The 16,376-nt window shown below is 44.0% G+C and overlaps 1 long non-coding RNA gene across 2 annotated transcripts in view; it reads left to right on the top strand.

The window, feature by feature from the left end:
- LOC145348527 (uncharacterized) overlaps nucleotides 1–16,376 on the top strand; it is a 45,120-nt gene that overhangs the window by 16,033 nt on the left and 12,711 nt on the right. The window contains exon 1 of one of the 2 annotated variants that reach the window (XR_013887948.1): nucleotides 15,096–15,136. The exons of the other annotated variant lie outside the window; for it this stretch is intronic. This is a non-coding gene — a long non-coding RNA (uncharacterized LOC145348527). Of the gene's footprint in view, nucleotides 1–15,095; nucleotides 15,137–16,376 lie in introns of those variants that run through there. 2 annotated transcript variants of the gene reach the window in all.

The following is a 16,376-nucleotide window of genomic DNA, read 5'->3' as shown; positions in this document are numbered from 1 at the left end:
GGTTAGGTGGATTGGCCATACTAAATTGACCCTCAGTGTGAGGGAAACTAGCTAGGGTTACGGGGAAAGGGCCTGGGTGGGATTGTGGTCAGTGTAGACTCAATGGGCCAAATGGGCTTCTGCACTGTAGGGATTCTGTGATAACTCCTGATATCCCATTTGGGTTAAATAAGCTATGGAAATTCCAAGTTATTGCTATTAAGTAAACGGGGAAAGTAATTGTTGACTTTTTTTTTGAATTACCAATTTGGATCTGAAAACCAAAACACATTTATTTGGATTTATTTTGAACCAAATGAATTGAGTCTGATGACAAACAACAAAACTCAAGAAAACTAATTTTTTGGCCAACCAAAAAAACTAAATCAAATTAATGAGGGGACAACTTAGAAGGGGCAGCTCCCAAAAGGAGGGGAGCCGCCTGAAACAAAAGACAAGGTGGAAAGGAAACTTAAAACATTAAATCAAAGTGTGACTAAAGGGCTTAGTAATACATTCCAATCCCTGCGGTGCCCAGTGGGCAGGGAAGGTGTTAACAGTGCCCTTGGACACCGCATGCACCCTCTCCAGGGACTTATGACTGCGGATATAGCCATGATAGAGAGGCAGATAGTCGAGTCACTCGCCTCCTAGACTTGTGTATGGCATGCTCTGCCAGGCCCAGGAGCAGGTTCACAAGGAGGTCCTCCTCCCCGACTCCCTCCGCTCTAGGTAGGAAGGAATGATAAACAAAAAAAATCTTTTGGAAGAGCATGGCTTTCCGCAGAGTTAGGCGGGTTCTGCAAAAGAGAGGTTAAAGGCTGATCATTAGCAAACACTGGGATCTGATAACAATGAGAAACTTGTGAAGCCAATTGTCGTAAGAAGTCCCACAACACCAGATTAAAGTCCATCAGGTTTATTTGCCAGCACAAGCCACTCGCTTTCGGAGTGCTGCTCCTGCATCAGGTGAGTGGGATTTCAGTTCACAAACAGGGCACAAAAAGACACAAATTCAATTTACAAAATAACGGTTGGAATGCGAGTCTGTACAGGTAATCAAGTCTTAAAGGTACAAACAATATGAGTGGAGAGAGGGTTAAGCACAGGTTAAAGAGATGCGTATTGTCTCCAGCCAGGATAGTTAGTGAGATTTTGCAAGCCCAGGCAAGTTGTGGGGGTTACAGATAGTGTGACATGAACCCAAGATCCCGGTTGAGGCCGTCCTCATGTGCGGAACTTGACTATCAGTCTCTACTCAGCGACTCTGCGCTGTCGTGTGTCGTGAAGGCTGCCTTGGAGAATGCTTACCCAAAGATCAGAAACTGAATGCCCGTGACCACTGAAGTGTTCACTAACAGGAAGAGAACGCTCTTGCCTGGTGATTGTCGAGCGGTGTTCATTCATCCGTTGTCATCGCGTCAATGTACCATGCCTCGGGAAATCCTTTCCTGCAGTATATCAGGTAGACAACGTTGGCCGAGTTGCAAGAGTATGTACCGTGTGCCGTGTGGATGGTGTTCTCACGTGAAATGATGGCATCCATGTCGATGATCCAGCATGCCTTGCAGAGGTTGCTGTGGCAGGGTTGTGTGGTGTTGTGGTCACTATTCTCCTGAAGGCTGGGTAGTTTGCTGAGGACAATGGTCTGTTTGAGGTTGTGCAGTTGTCTGAAGGCAAGAAGTGAGGGTATGGGAATGGCCTTAGCAAGATGTTTGTCTTCATCAATGATATGTTGAAGGCTCCGGAGAAGATGTCGTAGCTTCTCTGCTCTGGGGAAGTATTGGATGACGAAGGTTACTCTGTCCACTGTGTCTCGTGTTTGTCTTCTGAGAAGGTTGGTGTGGTTTTTCGAGTCAAGTCGAGCGACATATCTTGTTCTTATGAGGGCATTTTCACCATCTGGGGATGCCTTTGTGATCTTCCTCATCTGAGCAGATTTGGTGTATACGGAGGGCTTGTCCGTAGGGGATGGCTTCTTTAACATGTTTAGGATGGAAACTGGAGAAGTGGATCATCGTGAGGTTATCTGTGGGCTTGCGGAGCAGTGAGGTGCTGAGGTGACCGTCCTTGATGGAGATGCATGTGTTCAAGAATGCAACTGATTCCGGAGAATAGTCCATGGTGAGTCTGATGGTGGGATGGAACTTGTTGATGTCATCATGTAGTTGTTTCAGAGATTGTTCACCATGAGTCCAAAGGAAAGAAATGTAATTGATGTATCTAGTGTATAGCATCGGTTGGCGGTCCTGTGTGGTGAAGAAGTCTTGTTCGAACCTGTGTATGAAGATATTGAGGTGAGAATTTGGTCCCCATGGCTTTTCCACGTGTCTGGATGAAGAACTGGTTGTTGAAGGTGAAGACATTGTGGTCTAGGATGAAGCGGATGAGTTGTAAAATTGCATCTGGAAACTGGCAGTTGTTGGCGTTGAGTACTGAGGCAGCAATACCATTGTCGTGGGGGATGTTGGTGTAGAGCACAGAGACATCCATTGTGACGAGGAGCATCCCTGGTTCGACTGCTCCATTTGTGCTGAGTTTCCGTTGGAAGTCCGTGGTGTCATGACAAAAACTGGCGGGTCTTTGTACAATGGGTTTCAGGATGCCCTCGATGTGGCTGGAGAGATTCTCACACAGGGGTCCATTGCCCGATACGATGGGATGGCTGGGTGTGTTTGCCTTGTGTATCTTCGGGAGGCAGTAGAGATCTCCAACGTGGGGAGTATGTGGGATGAGAGCACGGAGGGTGCTCTGAAAGTCTGGATCAAATGACTTGATCAGTCTGAGTTGAGGGGTATGTTCTTTGGTTGGATCTGCGGGTAACTGTCTGTTATGTTCCTCGTTGTTCAGTTGTCGGTACACTTCTTTGCAGTAATCTGTTCTGTTCGGTATGACGCTGGCCCCTCCTTTGTCTGCTGGTTTGATGACAAAGTTGCGGTTGGTCTTGAGAGCATGGATGGCGATGTGTTGTGCTTGGGTGACGTTCGGGGTTGTCTTATGAGTGCGGCTGGTGAATTTGGCATTGACACACCTCCTGATGGCTTGGGCGTACATGTCAAGTCGAGGGCAGCGGCCTTCTGGAGGAGTCTAATTCGACTCATTCCTCTTTGGTTGCTGCACCACCGATCTCTCTGGCTGTTCCGGTTCATTGGCTGTCTCATTGTGTTCGCTGTTGGCCTCTTGGGGTTTGTGGAAGAACTCCCATAGCCCCAATCGCCTGATGAATTCCTCTGTGTCTGCTGCGAGACTGATGGAGTCTATTTTGGAGGTGGGGCAGAAATTGAACCCTTGGCTGAGAACTTTAATTTGGTTGAAGTGTGTAGTTCAACAAGCTGACAATGGACTTCCCTGCAGTGGTACTGTTTTCTACTGTGGTACCAGGGGAGGCTTGGTTGCTGCTGGTGGTGATACTGAGTTTCTCAAGTTTCCTGTTCTTGGTGTGCATGTAGATGGTGTAGTTCCTTTGTCCTGTCTGCTTGGCAGAGTTTCGCAGCTGGTCTGCGTCCTGAGCGCAAGCTGAGAATATGGACTCTATCTTGGTTTCCAGGACGCAGCGTTTGCTGTAGAGGTCGTACAGATCATAGAGGTTTACAGCATGGGAACAGGCCCTTCGTTCAACTTATCCATGCCACACTTTCTTTTTTAAAACCTCTAAGCCAGTCCCAATTGCCTGCATTTGGCCAATATCCCTCTGTACCCATTATACCCATGTAACTATCTAAATGCCCTTTAAAAGACAAAATTGTACCCGCCTCTACTACTACCTCTGGCAGCTTGTTCCAGACACTCACCAAACTCTGTATGAGAACATTGCCCCTCTGGACACTTCTGTACCTCTCACCTTAAACCTATGCCCTCTAGACTCCCTTACCTTTGGGAAAAGATATTGACTATCTAGCTGATCTAGAGCTGGTGTATGAGGTGGTTGCAGAGTGTGAGAGAGGTGCGACAGCAAAATCGCTCAGCGAAGTCTTGTGTTATAGGTTGACCTGAGTGGGTTCGTGATCTGTAGTCTTTTCGGTATCTTGTCTGCTTTCTTGCGTCTTTATAGAAACTTGATGTCTTGGTCGATATGCACGATCTTCTTGGAGTTCCTCTCCACTTGGAGCCGGCGGTTTGCAGTGTCGATGATAACCATGATGTGGAAATGCCAGTGTTGGACTGGGGTAAACACGATAAGAAGTCTCACAACACCAGGTTAAAGTCCAACAGGTTTATTTGGTAGCAAAAGCCATTAGCTTTCAGAATGTTGCTCTGTTCATGTTACACTATCTGTAACCCCCATGACTCGCCTGGGCCTGCAAAATCTCACCAACTGCCCTGGCTGAAGACAATACAGACCTCTTTAACCTGTGCTTAACCCTCTCTCCACTCACACTGTCTGTACCTTTTAAGACTTGATGACCTATAAAGACTCGCATTCCAACCACTATTTTGTAAATTGAGTTTGTGTCTTTATGTGTCCTGTTTGTGAACTGAAATCTCACTCACCTGATGAAGGAACAGTGCTCCAAAAGCGAGTGGCTTGAGATACAAAATAAACCTGTTGGATTTTAACCTGGTGTTGTGAGACTTTTTACTGTGTTTACCTCAGTCCAACGCCAGCATCTCCACATCAAACCAATTGTAGCCATACCCTCGACTGAGATTTTAACAGTATATAGGTGTGAGTTTCTGTGCTTTTGGAGGGAAATCTCCCATCCCTCTGACAGGAGCAGCCTGGATTTCACAAGAATCGCAGCTTCTATATATTGCCCCAGTTCACAGACACTGCCTAAGACAGCCTCAGGAAAGGCTGGAAACCCCCACAGCCCATTAGAAAACAACCCACCACTGTGTACCAACCTGAGCAATCTGTCACTTCCACATTTCAGACATGTGACAATAATAAATCAAATTTAAAAAGATCCATATTCCCACTTTCTCCCTGCCAGACGCATAAACCCCAGTTTACACATGTGGTTTCTCAGTTACCAGGGAAAGACCCACTAACACATAGTGAAACACAACAGGCTCAATTACTGTTCTCTTCAATTTTCTGGTGCGTTGTCAATTTAATTGTGATTAACTCATGATATCCTATTTGGGTTAAATAAACAGTGGAAATTGCAAGTTATAGCTGTTGAGTAAATGGGAATCTTAAATTTGGATCTTAAAACAAAATGACATTTTATTTGGATTTATTTTTAAACAAATTAATTCAGTCTGACAAACAATAAAACTTACAGAAACTTCAACGAAAGAGCATGATTTTCTGTGGTTTCTGTGTACGTCATATTATCATTTCTGGTTCCAGGAATTTCAATGCAACTGATAATGCTTGCAACCCCTCAGTTTAAAAAAAAGTAGTAGCCATTTCTGTCAATTTAGCCTCAATAAGTAAACCAGAACTGCATATTAGGAAAGCTAATATAAACAGGAGAGATAATATTTGTCATACATTTGTCATGTTTTTCCATGTTGTGATTTTTACCGCCACTGTGGTGTTTTATCTGCATTTTTACATCTGTGTAACAAGGGGTATTTTAACCAAAATATGGACTGTCAGAATACCACTGGACACCGGGTGTGCTGACTACTCCCACTTACAGAATCCCTATAGTGCAGAAGAGGTCATTTGGCCCATCAGATCTGCACCAACTCTCTGACAGAGTATTTTACCCAGGCCCTCTCCCTGCCCTATCACCATAATCTCACACATTTCCCTTGTCCAGTCCATCTAACCTACACATCTTTGGACTGTGGGAGCACCCAGAGGAAACCCAGAGTTAGGTTCACTAGGCTGATATCAGAGATGAGGGGGTTGGACTATGAAGAAAGACTAAATAGACTGGGTCTGTACTCGTTGGAGTTTAGAAGGATGAGGGGGGATCTTAAAGAGACGTATAAGATAATGAAGGGGATGGATAGGGTAGAGGTAGAGAGATTCTTCCCGCTTAGAAAGGATAGCAGGACTCAAGGGCACAGCCTCAAGATAAGGTGGGGGGCAGTTTAAATTGGAGTTGAGGAGGGTGGTGAATCTCTGGAATTCTCTGCCCGTTGAAGTGGTGGAGGCTACCTCGCTAAATATATTTAAGTCACGGGTAGATAGGTTTTTAATAGACAAGGGACTTAAGGGTTCTGGGGAACAGGCGGGTAAGTGGAACTGAACCATTATAAGATCAGCCATGATCTTATTGAATGGCGGGGCAGGCTCGAAGGGCCAGATGGCCTACTCCTGCTCCTATTTCTTATGTTCTTATGAAACCAATGCAGACAAGGGGAAAACACAAACGCCACAGAGTCAGGCCTGAATTGAATCCGGTTTTCTAGGGCTGCGAGGCAGCAATGCTAACTGCTGTGCCACCATGGAGGAAGTGATAGTTTAGTGGTATTATCTCTAGACCTTTTAATCCAGAAACTCAGCTAACATTCTGCGGACTTAGGTTTGAATCCCACTACAGTAATAAAAATACCTGAAATTACGAATCTACTGTGAAATTATTGTCAGAAAAACCCATCTGGTTCACTAATGTCCTTTAGGGAAGGAAATCATTATGAATTTTGGAATTCATTCATGAAGTAGTTGATGCCAAAATATTGAATATATTCAAGAGGTGGCTGGATATAGCACTTGGGGTGAAAAGGATCAAAAGTGATGGGGAGAAAACAGGATTAGGGTTTAGCATGGCCAATCCACCTAACCCGTACATTTGTGGTCTGTGGGAGGAAACCAGAGCACCCAGAGGAAACAGAAACCCACGCAGACACAAGGAGAACGTGCAAACTCCACACAGACAGTGACGCCAGCCGGGAATCAAACCCAGGTCCCCTGAGGCAGCAGTGCTAACTTCTGTGCCACCATGCAGCCCATAAGAAGCTGAAAAAGGAGCTTGTGAGGAATGCACATAAGGAATGAATAAACTTGTCTTGAAAATTTGCCAACCTGAAACTGAGATTCTGATATGGAACAAAACTGATAAGATTAGCTCGTGTAATCACACAAAGGATGTGGCAGAGCACTGATTCTGTTACTATCGATTATCTGTGTTAAGATACAAACTTTTGTTAGAATTGCTAAATGAGTTTATGTGCAAAGATTCTGTACTAGAGGGTGGGGTAGTTAATGTGCAAAGCCCTTGTTCTGTATCTGATGGTGGGACACTGTCCCATCTGGAAAAGTACCAATGTTGTCGTGGAGAATTTCTTGTTTTCCAAGCTGTGATAGTAAAAGTTAAAGTTTACTTTGCAAAAACAACTAGCTTTTATTATCACAAAACTGCATGCAGTATATAGCAGAGTCTTGGAGACAGAGGGCAGTTCCTACAAACTGCTGATTCTATACCAAGACCGCGCCAGCTACGAGAATCAGTTCCGTAGTTATACCTTTTTCTTATCAGTGTACATGTTCAATTAGTAATACAAGCAGTAATACATCATCAATTGTATTAGCATCTGATGACCTCTGAGACCCCTCTGTTTCGTCAATAATATCATTATCTTGTCCTTTGAAGGAACAGAAAGGTTCCGTGATCTCTGACCATATCTTGTTTTCTGATGTAATAGAAGGTTCTGTGACTCTGACCTTCTTTCACCAAACTCCTTCAGCCCTAAGTTATGTGGACTCATCTTTATCAGGTCTTGACCTTCTCTGATGTTCGTCATGTCTTAGGTTATTCAGAGTCAGTTTTACAGGGGTCTGGCAATTTGGAATAGCTTGGTCAGCTCTCCTTTATACCAGTTACTTGACCATTTTTCCCATCATGCCACTGCTTCATTCATACACTATCACATTCCCTCCTTTTGTCATGTCATGACAACTAACTAAATAGGTATATCCATGACCCGATTAATAATGCATCTACACAAGCAAAGAAGCAATCCTATCCCAAGTAACAGTAGTAATACCAAAATAAAAGCATTAAATATCCAGTCGAGTAATCCGTGACCTAACCATCCTAACCAACCCGATGGGTTATAATCATGAAATTCCTGGCCAACCTCCTGAAGCTGATCAGTTTGCCTCTTGATGTAGCCAGCCAGGTTAGTGATATTTTCAGAGGCACCTGGGATATAAGTACAGCATTCCTGACCTACAATGGCACACGTTCCTCCCTGCGAGGCTAACAGATAATCCAAAGCCAGTCGATTTTGTAATGCCATGGTCCGGACAGCCACCAGCTCAGCCATGACTTCGGCCAGTGCCTGTCCAGTTGTCCTGGCTTCTGCTGCTATTGCATTTGTCAGTTGTTCCATTATAGGCCATAAAATCATGAGCCAATGTCATCCAGAGTGTTGGGGATGTATGTGCCTACAAGCTATTGGAGGTTATATTCCATACCCCAGACCAATCAAGAAAAAATATACCCTTGGTCAATAGGTTTGCTACTGGTCCTTGCCACTCAGCTGTAAGGTTGCATCGACTTTGCCCCATCCATTTTCCTTTATCTGATTTACTAAAACATAGGGAACCTCACACATTATTCAAGGGGATAATAAAGGAGGGTGGAAGCAAGGCATGATTGTAAGTAGAACATAAGAACATAAGAACATAAGAAATAGGAGCAGGAGTAGGCCATCTAGCCCTTCGAGCCTGCCCCGCCATTCAATAAGATCATGGCTGATCTGTCGTGGCTCAGTTCCACTTTCCCGCCCTCTCCCCATAACCCTTAATCCCCTCTCTTATCAAGAACCCATCAACCCGCTTCTTAAAAATATTTAGCGAGGCAGCCTCCACCACTTCAACGGGCAGAGAATTCCAGAGATTCACCACCCTTTGAGTGAAGAAGTTCCTCCTCAACTCCGTTCTAAACCGCCTCCCCTTTATCTTGAGGCTGTGCCCCCTAGTCCTACTGTCTTTTTTGAGCGGGAAGAGTCTCTCCACCTCTATCCTATCCATCCCATTCATCATCTTATACGTCTCAATGAGATCTCCCCTCATTCTTCTAAACTCTAACGAGTACAAGCCTAGTTTATTCAGCCTCTCCTCATAGCTCAATCCCCTCAACTCCGGTATCAGCCTAGTAAACCTCCTCTGCACTCCCTCCAGGGCCAAAATATCCTTGCGTAGGTGCGGCGCCCAAAACTGCACACAGTACTCCAGCTGCGGCCTCACCAATGCCCTATACAGCTGCAGCAAGACCTCCCTACTTTTATATTCAATCCCCCTCGCTATGAAGGCCAGCATCCCATTCGCCTTCCTGACCACCTGCTGCACCTGCAAGCTGGGTTTTTGCGACTCATGCACAAGGACCCCGAGGTCCCTCTGCACCGTTGCCTGCTGCAGTTTTTCGCCACGTAAGTAATAGTCCTTCCTACCATTCTTCCTACCAAAGTGGACCGCCTCACACTTGCCAACATTAAATTCCATTTGCCATTTCCTGGCCCATTCGCCCAGCCTATCTAGATCCTTCTGCAGACTCTCCACACCCTCCGCACAATTTGCCGTTCCCCCAATCTTGGTGTCATCAGCAAATTTCGACACCCTGCACTCGGTTCCCTCCTCCAGATCATCTATATAAATGGTAAATAGCTGAGGCCCCAGCACCGACCCCTGGGGCACCCCACTAGTCACCAACCGCCAATCCGAATAGCACCCATTGACCCCCACTGTAGGCTGGTACCAAGCTGAAAACCTAGTCATTTCATAGCCAGCCGATTTCCATTTTATCATATCTCCCCCATCCCAGTTCGGTTTTGACATAGAATCCATTCAACTGTTTCTGCTATATAGAATTGGAGGGATTGGAGAGGTATTCCTTCCCTCGAATGGACGGGGATGTGGGTGCAAACCCAACACTTGCTTATATTCAATTTTTCAGCATACATATATGACATATATAAATAAGTATTAGCATACAGTCTTTGGGTAACTCGTTTTTTTACTACCATGTGTCCATTAAGTCCAAATTGTCCACAAAGTCCGAAAACTATAATGAGGATCTTCATCTTCTATTTGTATCTGGGTTAGATATAATCTTCTTTCAATCGGACAGATGAACCCAACTTGAACGTCCGTCAAGCTTGACTGAAGTCGGTGTTGTCAGTAGCACTTGAAAAGGATCGATCCAGCCTTGTCCTAATTTCTTCCTATCCTAGTTCTTCACCAATATGTAGTCTCTGGGTTCGATCACGGGGTATCGAAAGGTGGTTCTCCCTGCTGTCACTAGGACATGTGCCTGTTTTACCAGGGAGTGGAGAAACTTCAGAGAAAGTGTTAATTGCTTCAAATAATTCTGCATCTGTTTCACCCATCACATGGAGGTCTACTCCCTCCAGGGATTTCTCATGGGCGTTCCAGGGAGTCCTCATTGGCCGACCATAGACTATCTCTGCAGTTGACAGTCCGGTCCGCGAATGGGGAATCACTCGCATGTGAAGCAATGCCAAGGGCAATACCTTTAGCCAATTTAATCCAGTTTCTTCAGTCAATTTAGATAATTTTTCTTTTAAAGTTCCATTAGCCCTTTTCACAATTCCTGCTGCCTGTGGGTGATACGCGCAGTGCAGTTGTTCTTTAATTATGAGTGCATCGCACAATTCAGTGTTGATCGGGGCCACAAAACGTGGTCCATTATCTGAGCTCACCATTTTGGGTACCCCAAAACGGGGAATAACTTCTGTCAACAACAAGTTCACCACCGTTTGTGCAGTCCAATTCCTGGTGGAGAAGGCTTCAATCTATTTACTAAACACATCGATTATTACTAAACAATGTTTATAGCAATGTACTTTTGGTAATTCAATAACATCAAGCTGTATACAGGCAAAAGGACCATCTGGCAAGGAAGTGGTTCCAAGAGGGCATTTAATACCTTTACCCTTATTATTTTTCATGCAAATGAGGCATCGATCCAGCCACTTTTGCACTGCTGTATTCAACTCTGGGTGCCACCAAGTTTTTAGAAGTAGCTGTCCCATTCCCTCCTTGCCAAGATGGGTACAAGAATGTAAATAGTCAGTAAATACCGATAATAAAGAATCCAGAATACAAACTTGACCAACTGGAGTAAGCCAGAGGTCCCATGCCAAGGAGTACGAATACCCCAGTGACTTCCATAGTGTGCGCTCAGAATCAGAGACGTCCCTCTGTAAACACTGAACCTCAGTTATCGCAGGCATGCTCTTCGTCCCTAATGCAGGTACCCAGTTTAGAGCCTGATTACCCCCAGTGGGAACAATCACGGATGCTGTTTCATCTGCCGCCTTTGCAGCTGATTCAGCACAGGCATTCCCTAATTGCACAGGAATGTCCCCTTTCATATGTGCAACACTTTTAGTAACAGCCAATTGACAAGGAAGCTGAACAGTATCAAGGAGATTTTTAACCCAAAGAAAGGGCAAGTCTAGGGGTCCTCTTCCCTCTGTATTGCCTGAATAGAGAAACAGCAGCATGCCAGGGCAACTGGGAGGATCCTCCTGTTGTTTAACTTGATAGGCAGGTTGGGCTAGCCCATCAGCCAATGGCTTCATGCCCTCTACCTGTCTTTTCATGTCATCATGTTTCCTTTCCCAAAGTTCACATTCCAATTTCAACGTTTCCCAATCCTTTGACTTCCCATCTGCACATACCTCAATCCCTCTTCTACGTGCATTAACCCTCTAACTTATTAATAATGATTGTTTGTGGTACCTAGTCGACTCTTTCCACAAAGTTACTTATTCTCTTAACTTCTCAATTAACTCTCGCATAATTTCTACTTCAAGACAAAGAAAAGAGCGCATGGTTCCCTCCAAGGTCTACATCATTTCTTAAACTTCAATTTACTTTCCAATTTTCATTTAAACTCTGTATCAAACCCACTGTTGTAAAATCACAATTAGGGGAAGAACATTAAAGCAAATAATAAGGAAATATCCACACAACCAACTTATTAAACACACACACATACCTCTCTCTCACTCACACACACACACACACACGGAAGCTTCCAACATGCATTTGTCTTCATTCGTCTTTCTTCCAAACTGTAATTAAACTCAAAACAGAAGTAAATTTAAAAAATCTTATACTTTAACAGTTTTAACAATTTCTCAGGCCCTTTGAAGTTAAACTGAAATGTAAAGCATTGCATTTAATGTTCACAATAAATACTCCACAAAAGACAAATGACCAGACCACACAAACACACTGAAATACAAAAATTAAGATTACAACAGGGTGTGCTTTGTGATCAGCTCCACTCCAAGTTTGTGTTTGATTCACTAACTGCACACGTTTTAAACATACGCTCCTATTCTACCTTATGTAACTCCCTTTTCTGTTAGGTTTTTTTTGACTTTATGTCCTAAAATTACTGCCAAGTCTTATAACATTAAGATCCATCCTGTCTGGGACAGAATGGGTTAATTTTTTGCTTCTTTCAGCAGAAGGGCGGGGGGGCGGCGGGGGGGGGGGGAGTGAGTTCACTCAGATGGACTCTTCAAACACTTAGAACTGACAATGAAATAATTATTCCTATCTCGAACACATTTTTAAATTTAACAAAAGCCTGATCCAGAAAATCCAAAATAAGATTTATTTTTATCACCTTTAAATATCCCTGCTAAATTAAGACCCTTGCACATTCTTGCAATTCTGGCACAGTAAAACAAAACATTTTTACAAGAGCACACAACTGGATCTTATCACTTGGAGCATGGATGCACAAAAAAATACTGAAAGCATTCTAATGTGAAGCAATATACAAATTTAATTATTTCTACCGCTCTGCCTTGTAACCAACACAGGCAAGTACAAAATCAAATCTACTGTGTGCCTAAATGGTTAACTCTCCTTATGACTTTTCAGATGTAATGTAATGCCACCTTTCCCAAGTGTCAGAACTCAAATTTCTGTCCGATCCCTACGTAATTTGTTAAACTCGAAACAATTCACTGTAATTGGCTTTTCCCTATTACACCACATGAAGCCCTCGATCACACACACCCTGTCTCTCTCCCTCTCTCTGTACCATACAGAGTCAGCCTGCTTGTTTCTTTTTAACCCTTTACTGATGGGAGCTCACTGGCATCTAATAAATCTGGCCAAGTTTGATTCAGGTGCCTCCTGCTGTGACAAATTCCCTTTCTCCCCCAAACAGTCATATAATCGTGTCCCAGATATAACACCCGTGTCTTGTTTAAAATCTGTCCCATAATGTCAGTATACCGTGCCGCTGGCAAAAACGGTAATAAAAAATTCCTGGTACCGAAATAAAATCACAAGTTCACTGACTCAAAGTAGTACCAGAATCAAACCACAGGGTCCCTAACCCTGATCCGGATCCACACGAGATCTAACTAAACCTATGTAACCTTGATTCGGATCTACATGAGATCAAGGGGTCCCTGACCGTAGGCTGACAACAACTGGGTCCCTGGCCCAAACCACTAAGCAGAGTATAATTTAGGTTCGAACACCATCACCTGTCAGTGTCCTCCATAAGGGATGAGAGGTCGCGGCACCGATCCGAGAGAAAGAGAGAGACCAAGGCAAATCTTACCTTGTGCCGGCGTCTATCTCTTCCCTCTGGGTCGTGGCTCGATCACTTCTTCAGTCCCCCACAGAGTTCACCCAGGATATTGGTTTTTGCTCTCGCAGCACCAAATGTTGTAGTGGAGAATTTCTCATTTTCCAAGCTGTGATAGTAAAACTTAAACAAAGTTTGCTTTGCAAAAAACAACTAGCTTTTATTATCACAAAACTGCATGCAGTATATAGCAGAGTCTTGGAGACAGACAGCAGTTCCTACAAACTGCTGATTCTATACCAAGACTGTGCCAGCTACAAGAATCAGTTCCATAGTTATACCTTTTTCTTATCAGTGTACATGTTCAATTAGTAATACAAGCAGTAATACATCATCAATTGTATTAGCATCCGGTGACCTCTGAGACCCTCTGTTTCATCAATAATATCATTTATCTTGTCCTTTGAAGGAACAGAAAGGTTCCATGATCTCTGACCATATCTTGTTTTCTGATGTAATAGAAGGTTTGTGACTCTGACCTTCTTTCACCAAACTCCTTCAGCCCTAAGTTATGTGGAATCAGCTTTATCAGGTCTTGACCTTCTCTGATGTTTGTCATGTCTTAGGTTATTCAGAGTCAGTTTTACAGGGATCTGGCAATTTGGAATAGCTTGGTCAGCTCTCCTTTATACCAATTATTTGACCATTTTTCCCATCATGCCATTGCTTCATTCATACACTATCACACCAAGAGATAAGTGGAAAGTTAGATGAGATTAAGGAAAGGCAAGATCGTGTCTGCTAATCTGATGAAATGTTTTGATGGAGTAACAATGGAGATAAATTTAAGTTTAAAGTTTATTTGTTGTCACAAGTACACTTACGTTAACACTGCAATGAAGTTACTGTGAAGATCCCCTCTCGCCTGTTCAGGCACACTGAGGGAGAATTTAACATGGCCAATGCATCTAACCAGCACTTCTTTTGGACTGTGGGAGGGAACCAGAGCACTTGGAGGAAACCCCCGCAGACACGGGGAGAACGTGCAATCTCTGCACAATGACCCAAGTCGGGAATTGATCCCGGGTCCCTAGCACTGTGAGAGAGCAGTGCTAACCACTGTGCTGACCATTATTATCTATAAGGGTAGAAGAGAGTTTTCAAAGTGTATCTAATGGAAATTTGTCTGAAGTCGAGGCCGCTTCTGGAATAGAAGAGTCACCATCAGTTTGAGATTTTAAAACAGATGAATGTAGGATGACTAAAAACGGGTGACATGCAGTGATTTGACAGCACCTGTGGAGAGAAATAGAATCCTGTTTCTCCCCATAGATGCTGCCGGACCAGCTGAATACTTCCAGCATTTTCTGTATTTTTTAAAAAATTCTGATTTCCAGCATCCGCAGTACTTTGCTGTTTCAAAATGTGAGGCGTTGGCAGAGCGATGTTCCCCGAGTGCCTTTTCAGTACGACTCGGATATTGGAAGTACAACCTTCGTTCTTGTGGAAAATTACCAAACTTTGGAGGCGTGTCAAACAGTTGCAACAATAAATTGTAACAGCAAACAGCTCGTCTGCTGGAGGAACCCAAGCAGAAATCAGCAAGTGAAATGTTGTAGAGGTAACAACAGGTCAGAGGAAATTTGGTGGGAGGAGCAAATTTCTCTGACATTGCCTTGGCGCATTCAGCCGCCAGACCAGAATCGATCGGCTCCAGACCATCTCGAGTGAGTAACAGTTTCACAAGGATTTCAATATTAGCGTATGAGGAGCGAGTGGGGGGTTTCTGAGCCCACCATTTAGTTTATAGTTTGGAGGCACGGCAAAGAACCGGACTTCGGGGAGGTCGTTAATGATACTAAAGTGAAAATATTTGAATGAAACATGTGGTAACCGAGTGATAGAGCAGCACAGTCAGATTGCACTGACTTTAACATTATTGAATGAAAGAGTGGCCGAGCCACCGATTTTGTTACTATCGATTATTTGTGTTAAGATACAAACTTTTGTACGATTGTTTAACTCATTCAGCAATTTTATGTGCGAAGGACTAGTTCTGTACCGTAGGGTGGGGTAGTTAATGTGCAAAAGACTAATTCTGTACCAGAGGGGGGGGGGGTAGTTTATGCGCAAAAGACTTATCCTGTACCAGAGGGTGAGACACTGTCCCAAAAGGAAAAATACCAAGAGATTAGTGGAAAGTTAGATAAGATTAAGGAAAGGCAAGATTGTGTCTGCTATTCTGATGGAATGTTTTGATGGAGTAACAATGGGGATAAATTTAAGTTTAAAGTTTATTTATTTATTGTCACAAGTAAGTTTACATTAACACTGCCATGAGGTTACTGTGAAGATCCCCTCTCGCCTGTTCGGGTACACTGAGGGGGAATTTAACATGGCCAATGCACCTAACCAGCACATCTTTTGGACTGTGGGAGGAAACTCACACAGATACAGGGAGAATGTGCAATCTCTGTACAGTGCCCCAAGCCGGGTCCCTGGCACTGTGACATAGCAGTGCTAACCACTGTGGTTAGCAAGTGAAATGCCTGAGGAGGATTTCGAGACTAAGAAGAACAGGCAGGGAAAAGTTACTGAACGTGGAAGGACTGATGGTCTGAAATGTTTTTAGGATCACAGAATGTCTACAGTGCAGAAGGAGACCATTTGCCCATTGAGTTGCCAGCAACTCTATGTCAGAGCATCTTACCTGGGCTCTATCCCTGTAACCCCACATACTTCTACCACTAATTTCTGCCCCACCCCTGCCCCAACCTACATATCTTGCAACACTAAAGGACAAATTAGCTTGGCCAATAAATCTAACCTGCACATCTTTAGACCGTGGGAGGAAACTGAAGCACTTGGAGGAAACCCACGCAGACACGGGGAGAAGGTGTAGACTCCACACAGACAGAGACCCAAGGCCAGAGTTGAACCCAGGTCCCGGGCACTTTGAGGCAGCAG

This window comes from Carcharhinus amblyrhynchos, chromosome 9 (assembly GCF_965287045.1).
Source record: "Carcharhinus amblyrhynchos chromosome 9, sCarAmb.v2.hapA, whole genome shotgun sequence".
NCBI classification, from domain to species: Eukaryota; Metazoa; Chordata; class Chondrichthyes; order Carcharhiniformes; family Carcharhinidae; genus Carcharhinus; species Carcharhinus amblyrhynchos.
The sequence above is the reverse complement of the archived record's forward strand: the minus strand, read 5'-3'. Positions and strand labels throughout refer to the sequence as shown.